The sequence below is a fragment of the Anthonomus grandis genome, chromosome 7 (genome assembly GCF_022605725.1).
Source record: "Anthonomus grandis grandis chromosome 7, icAntGran1.3, whole genome shotgun sequence".
NCBI lineage: Eukaryota > Metazoa > Arthropoda > Insecta > Coleoptera > Curculionidae > Anthonomus > Anthonomus grandis.
Window position 1 is genome coordinate 19,791,745 of NC_065552.1, and position 12,287 is coordinate 19,804,031.

General features: G+C 30.6%; 1 long non-coding RNA gene across 2 annotated transcripts; it reads right to left on the bottom strand.

Moving 5' to 3' along the window:
• Positions 1–9,382: 9,382 nt before the first annotated feature.
• Positions 9,383–11,662, bottom strand: LOC126738869 (uncharacterized). 2 transcript variants are annotated; one of them, XR_007661472.1, is made up of 4 exons: positions 11,111–11,662; positions 10,476–10,642; positions 9,855–10,218; positions 9,383–9,600 (listed from the first exon to the last, which is right to left on the bottom strand). It is a non-coding gene; the product is annotated as an uncharacterized LOC126738869 (long non-coding RNA). The 2 variants fall into 2 exon arrangements; XR_007661471.1 differs by lacking the exon at positions 11,111–11,662 and having other exon boundaries at positions 10,476–10,785.
• Between the last annotated feature and the right edge of the window lie 625 nt (positions 11,663–12,287).

Here is a 12,287-nt window from a genome sequence, read left to right on the forward strand (position 1 = left end):
ATTATGTTGGGCGCAAAGCTCAAAGTAAAATATATGGGAAAAATACAAAACTAAACACAAAATAGGGCCAACTCAACCTGAACCCAACCCAATGACCAAGCTAATTTTAGGTTTAGTTTTGTGTTTTTCCCATATATTTCGGGCTTTGCGCCAAACATATACATACTTCGTTTCTATCGTGAAAATCTCGATCGGATGCAATCGATCCGATCGAAAGTTCAACCTATGAGAGTGTTCGATCGAATCATAGTAAAAAATATTATCCAAATTCTTTCCAAACACCCTGTAGATTTCAGGAAACGTATAGGGTTATGTTATGTGGACCACCCTCTACTCTATTTTTTCAATATTCAAGATGCTCATTTTTAAAAATGGTTCAAATTAGGTAATTAAGCAAATTTGTTTTTTTTTAACTTTGTTATTTCCTCTGTAGGTACAAGAGTGTTCTTTATATTAGCATCCCTACCTACAATGGTTAAGAAATGTTTCAAACCATATTTTCGTTTAAAAACGACTTTATTATCTTTCTTTTCATGTGTGGGTTTCACATTGAAAAGTTGCGAAAAAAATATATGCTTTTAAATTATAGAATGCCCTCTAGATTTTATATTATATTATTCTAGAGCCTAAATAAAATGTTTTTTCTTTAATCTGATTTCAAAAATGTGTAATATTTCAAAATTTTAATTAGCTGTTTTTTTAACTATACCAGTTTAAAATGCAATTACCTAAATAGGGTGACTTTTAGACGCAAAAATGACAACGTATCCTGAGAAATATTGTCACTACTTTAAAAAACGAAAATGTTATTTCACAAAATAATTATGACTAATTATTAGTTGCATTTGCTATCTCAATATCTCAATACTTGAATACTTGCACAACCATGCCTTTTTCTAAAAAAAAAGTTGTTTTTTTGTTTCAAAGCTAATTTTTTTATTAACTGAGACGATAAAAATAATGTAAAAAAAAACTTCTTTTTTAAAATCGATTGCGATTTGTTTTTGTTTAAATCTGGTATTACCGTTTTTAAATCCGCATATCATCGTTGACTGAAATAATAAAATGACAAAATGGATTTGAACTTATGCTTTTTTTTGGACTTTTTATATAAATTGGGTTCCCCTATTTTAATATTTCAATTAACGACATCACATAAGTAGGTAAAGTTGCCGTCAGACACAATCTATTTTGGTCACCTGTCAAAAAATTTGCTTCCCGCCCGTCAAACAATGTAAATAGCAGGTGGCAGGCGGGTGGAAAGCAGGTTTTTTGATAGGTAACCAAAACAGATTATATTATCTGACAGCAACTCTAACTGCATAATTTTATTGCAGGCTTTGTAATCATATTTGCACAGAAAAAGTATAATTGTTTAAATTCATTCATAACACATACTGGTTCAGGTAGACATAATTGTATAGTTTGACATAATCTATTTTGGTCATCTGTCAAAAAACCTGTAAAAAACCTTCACCATTCAAACAATGATTGTCACTTTTATTTCACCTCCTACATTTACAATAGTTTGACTGGAGGTTAATAGCAGGTTTTTTGCCAGGTGACAAATATATACTATGTTTGATGGCAAAAATAAAAAAAAGACCTATTTAAATAAATGTTTATCTTACCTTTCCATGAAGCGGGAACTGCATTTTTTAATAAAGTTTTCCTTTTGCCGGCGTTACACACAATGTATTTTCCATCAAAATGTTTCTCACAAACAACTCTGTTTTTTAACATGCTTTCGTCCATAATAAATATTTCAACGTTCCCGGTGTTTTGTATCCACTCATTAAGTGTCACTGGCTTTAAGATCGGAAATTTAAAAAAACTAAGAGAATTGTTTTTTCTCTTCCTAGTATTAGTACATCCCCGATAAGCACACTTGTTAATTTTGCTTGAATTTGACATAATTCAAAACAATAATAAAACAAAATAATACGCCAAACATGCAAAAACTCCCTTAGACGATGCTGGCGAGCTCCGCTAAACAATAATGAGTAACAAACGGCAAAAAGATTTCCGCGCGCGTTTGAGCGCGGCGCCATCTACCCGCCGCGCGCTTTTTGGGTCACGTTTTTGCCCGTAAATATGCATATCTTCTCGCCTCTTCAATCAACGCTTATAGTCAAAAGAATAAATATTTTTTATTAGTTAAATATATATATATATATATATATATATATATATATATATATATATATATATATATTATATATATATATATTATATATATATATATATATTATATATATATTATATATTATATATATATATATTATATATATATATATATATATATATATATATATATATATAAATAACTAACCGCAACCATAAAAAGTCTAAAACTTATAAACTATTGATTAAGCTACGGAATTAATTTCTAACTATTAACTAATTATTTCTAACTGTTGTTCTAAATACATGTCTAAAAGAACTAATACGAATTTATTGCAAAATGATGAACGAAACTACAAAAGTAATGAGCTCACCTTTCTACACCTTACCCTACACCATTAACTAATTTCAAAACTAATTATATCCTACTAAAACCATAAAATTAAGTGAATCAAATAACTTATAAACTATAGAATCAGCATTAACAAAAAATAATTAGCAAAACAGTATTTAAAAAGTTAAAAAAAAGTATAGATTATAGGACATAACGTCCGGCTATTTGCAATGTTACGTTAAAAATGGCATCTGAAGAAGTTCTTCCATATCTTTGAAATCATAAAAATTGCATGCAACATTCCGGTAAAAATGAGGAACTCATGACGTCGAGTTTACGGAGAAACTTCTTCAGATGCGCCCAATGTCCCTCTATAAAATTTGTGCAAATTCCGGTTTAGGTATCCACAAAATTTCTGGAGTGATTGACTGTTTTGTGGACGTACTGTGAAACCCTGCCCAATATATTGAGGGCGGCGTATCCCCTCCAGTAGTCTGTCCAGATTTCAGTGCCTGGCTTTACATGCCCTATAATCTCCTCTAAAAGCTCTAAAGTTTCCTTCGATCTATCATTAATATAGACAATATACGAACTTTTTGTTTGTACATCTATCATGTCTAGTACCCACTTTTCCCTTACTAAGCGCCCCCTGTGGTATTTTCGTCTTGTAACCACCGACTCATCTATTTGAGCGACATGTCCAGGACCTCCTATAAAAATTGTAAATTAGACAAAATTAAGGCCTGACATGCAGGACTACCACCAAGATATTAGATTGGGACTTGACATGCACACGGGGCGTACGCATTTACAAACACACGCATACACATGTGCACATACACATTCACACCCACACGCTGTCGCCCCAAACGTAGACACGGGGCTTCCGCCCTGTGTTTGTGTTTGGGCCTTATGTCTATAACTTCTATAGGGCTCAAACGACTATCTAACTCACTATTTGGCGTTAACCCAAGGTTCAAATCCCTTTTTGCAACCCCAACTCCGCAAGTGCGCCAATCCGCGTAGCCCCGTCTGCGCCTACATAACACGCAATCCAACCCCAATTTTCCTGAATCCAATTTCATACTTGTTTTAAATTTTAAATATAAATTTTAATAAAACGTGGGCGTATGTACATACATACATAGATTCATAGGCTAACGAGAGAAATGACGCGAGTGATGGAATTATTATTGAACATCTACTGTTTAAAAAAGGAATAAATTTAATTCAAAATAAATTCTACATAAATTTGACCATCGATTAACTACAACTTTATTCGTCGAAAATTAATAGATGAGTGATTTTATACAATGCAATTTTTATGGAGCCTAATAATATTAAAATGCTTATTTTGTTAATTCAGGAATATTTATAATAATAATAATTATGTATGGGGTCAACTGAGGTTCTTGGCCTGGTTGCATCACATAACTCGCGTAATCTTACCAAGGGACGTGGCGCACGCCGCACTTGGCGCTGTCGTCAGCCGGCCTTATTAAATTGGAAATTATTATTATTAAATTTAAAATCGCGCCGGTTTGTTTGGACGGAGCGATGAAGCGGGTTGCCGGATTGTGCTAAATTTAACAAAATTAAACTACTGCTACAAATGAATGATCAGAAATTCGCCCAGTAAGATATTTTTATCTGTATTAGCGCGTATTTTTTTGTAGAGTAGATTATTTGATCAGTTTTATTTTTTATTTACGTTTATAGTGGAAATCATATAGTTTAGGTATTAAGGTTTTTAAGATATTTAGATACTTAACTTTATTAAATAAAATCTAAATTGTTGAGGCGAATTCATGTTGTACAGAAAATTATTTTATTGCGTAGTATTGCGCCTTCTAAAAAATGGTTAATAAAAAATTATCAAATTCCTACAAATATCTCACAGTTTTAAAAAATGTTTAGAAAGAAGAAAGATGGAATAAGGAAGTTGCATCAATTTTTTTTATTTTTGATTTTGATAGGGAATGAAAAATAAATAAACACGTGTTTTTTTCTTTTTTTCATAGTTTCAAAATTGACAGAGTTACAGCGGTTTGAAATGTGCCTGTGACGTCATAAGACGATAGTTTAATGTCGTCACTCCATGCTTTGTATATCTATATATACAAAACTAAAAACTCGAATATCTTTTGAAATAATCGGATTTAAGCAAAATAAAAAAATACGTATTGATTATTTTACTTTGTTCTTCAGTTTTTAATACTAAAAAACCGATTTTGTTTTTCATGCAACTTCCTCATTGCACACTTATTCAAATATATATACATATGTTTAGCAAACTTAAAACCTAAGTGATTTAAACCCTTGATTTTAGTAATTTTGCTATTATTATTGATACTTTTTATTGGCCATTAGGTAATTCATTAGGTAATAACTTTATGGATAAAACATATAAATAAAAAAAAGGGTAAATTTTAAGCGGTTTTATATTGCAAAAAAAAACTATTTTATTCTTCGGTGAGGAACATTCAAAATTTTTGCTTTTTATTTTTTTACATAAAAAATAAAAGTAACATAATAGAACAGTTTAACCAATCGAATAATGTTTTATTAGGCATAGGTATGTGTCTACTAATAAACAAATAGACGCCAGTGGATAAACAATAATATTAAAGTCTGATTAACCATTCTGGAGGATTTAATCTTTAATAATGAAACCAAGGTTATGAAATTGTTTGGTGCCCTAATTATGACGTGTTGTAATCCTTCAGGGTGGTTGATCAGAGTCATGAAATTCTACCTCTGTTTTTATAATTTTGGTATACTCTTTTCCACACCACCCCTGAGGTCGAGTTCACGGCGCGTTTTTTTTTGGTGGTTTCCCCTAGAGGCCTAGTCCACAAATTAAGTTCGATTATTTAAAAATTTAAAATAAATGAAATTTTCTATTTAATAATAATTTCTGAGCGACTCTCTTAAAATTCTGAGGCACTGCTATAATAAAAATTGGTTTATGAAATTGCTTCATTCAACCAATTCGAACATAAACTCATTTGTTAAAAATTATAAATATCAAGATTAATAAAATAGAACCACACTGCAAAAATGCCGATGGGATAATTATAATACTAGTGCGTATTTAATGCCCCAACTGTTATGAAATAATCCGAAATTAATTTAAACACAGCACATTTTCATTCTATAATAAAATTATTCTATTTAGAAAATATATAGAATTCTATAAAAAAATCTAAAGAAATAGAAACTAAAAGTAATAAAATTCTTCTTACTTCGTACTTCGACTGTAATTTACTAGAAACTCAAAATTCACTTTTTCTAGGTATTTTACATAAAAACATTAACATCAAGAAATAGTTTTACTTTACATAATAAATAAATGGCTAAAATGGCCCCCTAACCTCTTTATAATTAATATTTTGGTTCTTTACAAATTTTGTAAATTTGCAATTTTTTGCTTGCTATTTTTCGATCTGATTCTTGACCATTTGCCAAATTTAAATAGCCTTATCTAAACCAATTTATTAATTAAAAATAGCTTATGAGGATAGCACTCATCGCTGTTAAGACCCAACCAAATCATGTTTTTCGAAATTACTTTATTTTTAAATTTTGTAGCTACTAGTTCTTGATGCTTATATTTATTGTAATAAATATGAAATGTGGCCATTGATCTGATAATAACTTGCTCGAGTTCGGGGCTTGGAATAATGAGTGATGTCCTTTCTTGCCCAGTGAAGCTCTTATTAAGGAGAAATGATTGTGAAGGCTCTGACAAATTTATATTAGTCTGGAAATTAAGTTTGTATTTTGAACACTTAAATTGTTCTATAACACGTCTTACTAAATATCCAGCATAATAATGATTTTCAGATTGTTCTAAAATAATTTTTGATGTTACAGTTTCTCCTATTTTGGCAACCTCCATTGATTCATTGGACATATCATCATTGGAATTATCCTCATCCATGTGTATGTTAGTCTCGTTAGGGTTAGAGGTGTCAATATTGGTGTTTTTAGACAAATTTGTGGTTCTTGTCAACTCCGTTAATAAAAGGTCTGTGCCTGTGTCTTCTTTGCAATTGGATAAAGTAGAGGGTGCTAATAAACCTGTTATACTTTTGATTCTAAAAAATAATCTAAAAGATTTATTATTTATTTAAGCAGTTGGGTTTAAATTCCACCCTCCCCGTTGTCTAGCCATGGAAAATAAATTTTCTAAAAAGTCTTGATTTAATCTATTCGTGAGTATAAACTGGATCTTATCCCGCTTTTCGCTATTAAAAAGTTGTTCTATTGCATTAGTAGTCTGTACCATACCATCGAAACATGGAGGCCTTGTTTCAAAAATGCCGGACTTACCCTTTTTACGGCCCAATTTAGATAAAGAACCAAAAACAGATTTCCCTTGTTGTAAAATAAGGTTTACATATGTGCTATGCTCATTTAGGGCGCAACTGTAAGGATTCTTTGTAAAAGGGCGCTTGTTGTTCAATGCGTCAAATAAATTGTTCATTAACTCTACAAACTCCGCTGTATGAAGGCCTACTTTTTTAGGTATCAATTCCTTATCCACGCAAGTTTTTATGGCAGCCGCCATAGTTTTGGAAAATACTTGTAGAGCCAATGAGCAAGACATTTTCTCGAAAGCATTGGGGTTTATATGCCTGTCCGTAATTTTGGGAAGTGTTCTTGCTAGAACACTCAGCAAACATTTGTCAATTCCGTACGTTTTTCTAATTACGTTAAAAGCTATGCTTTTTTGTGATGGCAATTTAAAAGTCGCTGATAGCAAATTATTTCTTACGCTTTTAAAAAGATGTCATCAAACAAAGCAAAAAGTTTAGAGTCATTAAAATGGAAATAGGGTTGTTCTTTCGTAACCTTCAATAATTTATATGCTGCCCTGTTCGGAGTACCTTGGTCACAGACTAACGCTTTTGGTATAAATCCTATTTCAGTTAAGGTTTTAAGAATATACAAAATTATACGCTCTTGGTTTTTGGCCAGTTGTCGCTGAATGAGAGAAAAAGTAGGCCAGGGGATACTTCCAAGATGAATATATACCTCGAATTGAAAAAACTAAAACATGTGAAGCCTCTTTTGGCTGACGACCCAAAGGACCTAAGTCTTCGAAACCTTCAACAACGTCAAGTTTTTTATTATATTCGAGCCATTTTTTAATTGACATTTTATAAAAAACCACCAGACATTTTTTTTCTTTTTTATCCATGCCATCGCATTTTAGTTTAAGACAGGTTTTCATATTGTCATCAACACCAGTCTCGAATGCATTTTGTCCAATCCATTTTTGAATGGTTGACGTAGATGGTAATATGACGCCTTTTTTTCTCAAAAATGTATAACAAGATGGCGATTTATAGTATAGAGATATTGCCAACTGTTTTTCGAATTGAGAATATAGAGTGCGTCAGTTACCTCTTATTTGCATAACTACAAATGTTTTGGCAGTAACAGATAAAAATGATAAAAAAGGTAAAAGAGTAAAAACTGTGAATTTTGACTGGCGTACTTTTTTTGTGAACGTCTCAATTTTCGCCGCATATTATAAATTTCTCTCTTTTGACATGATATTTTTTTTTAAGCTTCAAGGTAATGGGAGAAGTTTTACTAGATGGAAGGTCGATATTTTCATCTATAAAATCAGATTCCTCATGTTCAAATATGATAGGGCTATTGCACGGAGTAGCGCAAGGACTATTTGATGTTATTGTCGGTCCATCATAATTCCTTGCGTTAGCATAAGTCTTTTTAGGAGTCAAAACGTGTAGATTGCCATCATTATTTAATAAAGACTTACTAAACCAGAGAATTCTCTGGTTAAATCTGTGACCATAATTATTGAACAGGTCCGTGGATTGCCTAATTAACATTTTCTAAACTCAAAAACGATTTACCATCAGGTAAAAAATTATCCATATTAGCGAATTCTTAGAACATTGAAAGGCTAGAAGTAGCATGCCGTGGAACTATGGGCAGGTTTGTTTGCTTGCAACATCTCTGATGCAATGATGCCAAGTGCTTATAGAGAAATGGCAAAAATCACTTTATAATATCATCAAAATTTTCAGTTGTTTCCGAAGGCACAAAACAATACTACTGCTCCCCTTTAATAAAATATCAAGCATTTTTTAAAAATAAATTTGATAAGCTACTCTATATCGAAGTCAATATAAGTTAAGTAAATGAAAATAAAGTACGAAGAAACGAGAAAACGGTAATGGCATCGCAACGCCGCTCGATCGCATTGTTTATGTCACAGATACAAGCACTCTTTACCAGTGACGTCGTCAACAAATATTTACCTGATAAATTTGTATTAATTAATAATTAAAGAGTTTGAGTATAAGTAATATTACCATTTATGAGCTATTTATGTGTTTTTTTTAATGGACTTCATTAAAGGAAGGTCCTAATGAAAGGCAGCATTTTTGTCAAAGCATTTTTATGGAAATTAAATATTTTATTAATATAATATTATAGATTTCTTAATAAATCATGTTTTAAGACACAAATTTTTAACATTTTGCAAAATTTTATTGTTATTGTTATATTGGACAAAACTCAGTTTTACATCACTTACTTACATCACATAATATATACTTCTATGCTGCTGACTTTTTCAAAGGGACAGTATTGCTTCAGCGGAAAAAGTTAAAACTACAAGGATGTTCAAATAGTGAAGGAGTTGCAGGTTTTTTGTAGGTTATAAGATTTTTATTATGAGTATTTAGCCTGTATAATGGTTTTGACACATTTAATAGTGACCTATATAATACCTAATACCAAATATTATATCATATTAATTTATACTAAAAAACTAAGCTAAGAATAAAGACTATGTACAATAGATTAGATTAGAGAGTTTATTAGTAGTAATATACAAACAAGTGCTTTTACAAGTCAAATAAAATATGTAGTATATTGGGCTTTTCCATAAAATCATGTTATTATTTCATGTAAGTATTTTAATAATGACTTGAGACATCTAATTTAATTTCTTTGGCGCAAATTTGCTTGTTGCAATCTTCGAATTTTAATTTTTTGTTCTTTATTTTTTTTTCCATAATCTGGTGACAAGTGATTAAGCTCTTGAAACGGTGGAATCATCAGTGCTTAGGTCCTCAGGATATCATTTTGATTTTACCCTAGAATAATATACATAAAAATATAGTATTACCAAAATTAAAAAGAAAAAATTAAAAAAATGTATTATGATAATCCAATTGATCAATAAAATGTATGTTATTATAGAGAATCTTTGTAATGTCATACATTTGATTAATTGCATTTAATTAAACAAATATAATACAATAAAATACCATATCACTTTTAAATAAGATATATAGAATAGGATGATACATGGCATAAAACTAGTAGTCTATTTTGAGTGTATTTTTACCTTTTCCTTGGCAGAGTCAGGGAATGTGTAGCAGTTAAACAAAAACGGCTTGGATGAGAAATAGTAATTGTTGACCTAGACTCCACGGTTACTGTAGAACTATAATTCTCAGATGCAGTTATTGTTGATGATGAATGATCAGATCTGTAATTATACAAAATTTGGTGTATCAAGAATATTAATCTATTTTAATTATCCATATGTGTCTATATTAGCTTCACTGTTTGTACTATATACCATTTTGAAAGCTAAAGAAGTTTTTGCACTCTTCAGGAAAGCTACCCCTGTAGCTTTGAAGGGTAAATCACTTGGTAAATTAACTGAATTATTGGCTGCTGTGTTTTTAACCAGTGCATCAGAAATCCTAGTAAAAAAATAGTTTTACACACATACCTAATTTAATAAGTATTAGGTATAAATAAATCTTATATGAGTAACACTAATACTTTTTGTGAAGAAGCTGTATGTTTTACAACATAGCCCAAGCACAAGTTTTAAAAGGTTGTTTTTTTAACTTACATAATGTAGTAAATAAAAGCATGCAAACCTTTATCAATAATTCTAAGGTAAAATATACTCATACCTATAAATATACTAGAAAAATATATTTAAAAAAATTACCTTTGAGGTAGAGCTGATTTTTTTAATAAAGTCTGGCTACTGATAATATTATCTCCCTTATATCACTTCTAAGGATGTGATCTGAACAAACAAATATGTTCTTTTTAAATGTGTTGATTTCCATTAATGAAACCCATTGTTCCCTTTGGGCATAATCATTGGGCAATCTATAATAAGTATTTGATATTTAATCAAAAAGCAGAAAAAAATTACAGTAATAAATTAATATGTGGTGCCAATTACTATATATATTATTGTAAGTTGCAATAAGGTAAAACAAAAAAAAATTATGGAACAAATTTTAAAGAAAGACAAAATTAACTTTATACATAGAAATCAAACTATATATAGATAGGTACATAGGTCTTATGCATTTTTTCTGCCAAAACAACAAAAAAAACATAAAATCCTGTAATAAAACCAGGGACAAAATTCTAGTTTTATATCTTTTATAGCCTATTAATAGATGAATATGTTCAAAAAAATATTTAGATTTAAAAATATAAATATGTTGGTATTTTACGCACACTTTCACATTCAAATTTTTATTAGGTTTATATCTATAAGATCCCCTATTCTACGTTTATGATGATGGTTACCCCATGATGTGATGTTATGAAAGTATCGGTACTTACTTGTGAAAAGATCGGCTTGAATCACGTTTTTATCATGATGCGGCACAAACGACACAAGTTTTTGCCATCCTAGCAATTTAAAAAAACACTAAAACGTGGCCTTTTTTCCTTTTTAAACCAAAAATTAAAGAAAATACACGAATCCCGAATATAAACAAAAAGCCGTTTGACAGATGACACAACGCGTATGGTTTAGGCGCTTAAGCTCCGGTGTTGTCGCTTCAAATTTTTTAGAAGCAGTTTTAGGGATAAGAATGTTAATAATTTTGTTTTTTTTTTGCTTAAGGATATTATATTTATTCTTAAAATAGGTTAATTGTAGTATTTATACTTTTTATTTTAAATTTTCCTATAAAATATAACAGAAATAAGTTAAATTAACGTTATAATGTTTGTTAAAATATAGCTAAAAATTTCCTCCGTTGGAAACTTGTGTCGACTTGACAACAGAGAATCGACAAATATGTTTGTAAATAAAACACCCCTCTTGCCCCTGTGCACATGTTGGACTCAAACAAAGTTGTTGTTTACTAATTCTAGCCTTTCAATGTTCTAAGAGCGAATTTATAAAAGCAAAAAACGAAAACAAAAATCTAGGAAACTAATAAGTTTGTTTTGATGAACTTACCACAGTTAAAAACCCAATCGTGACAAATATTTGGTCTTTTAATGGGAAACTTAAACATTTTCAAACTGCATTTCCGCCTAAGGTTGTCGCAATTTAAATAATAACATTTATCGCCACCCATAAAACGCGTAAGACTAGACATTTTTGTTTTGTTTCAAAAATTAACAACGCTAAAAAAAGTAAACTACTCAATATGATTATAGAATAAAGCCGCTCCCAGACGATGTGGCAAACGTTAGGTCCAACGTTCGACCCAATGTTTGATACAACGTTCGACACACGGCGTTTTGCCAGTGTACCTCCCACACGATGCTACGAACTTTTCAGTTGAAACATTGGACACATATTGGTTCCAACGTTTGCTCTGGCGCATCAAATTTATATTTGTAAAATTTATATTATTTGTTTTTAAATTTATATAAGTTTAAACCTAGGTGAAATAAAATGGAAGCTAAAACTTTAGCCGCCGGTATTGCTGCAGGCATTATTGTATTGACTTGTGCTCAAAATTTACGAAAGAAAAAAAATAAAAAGGCGTTGGTGGATGTT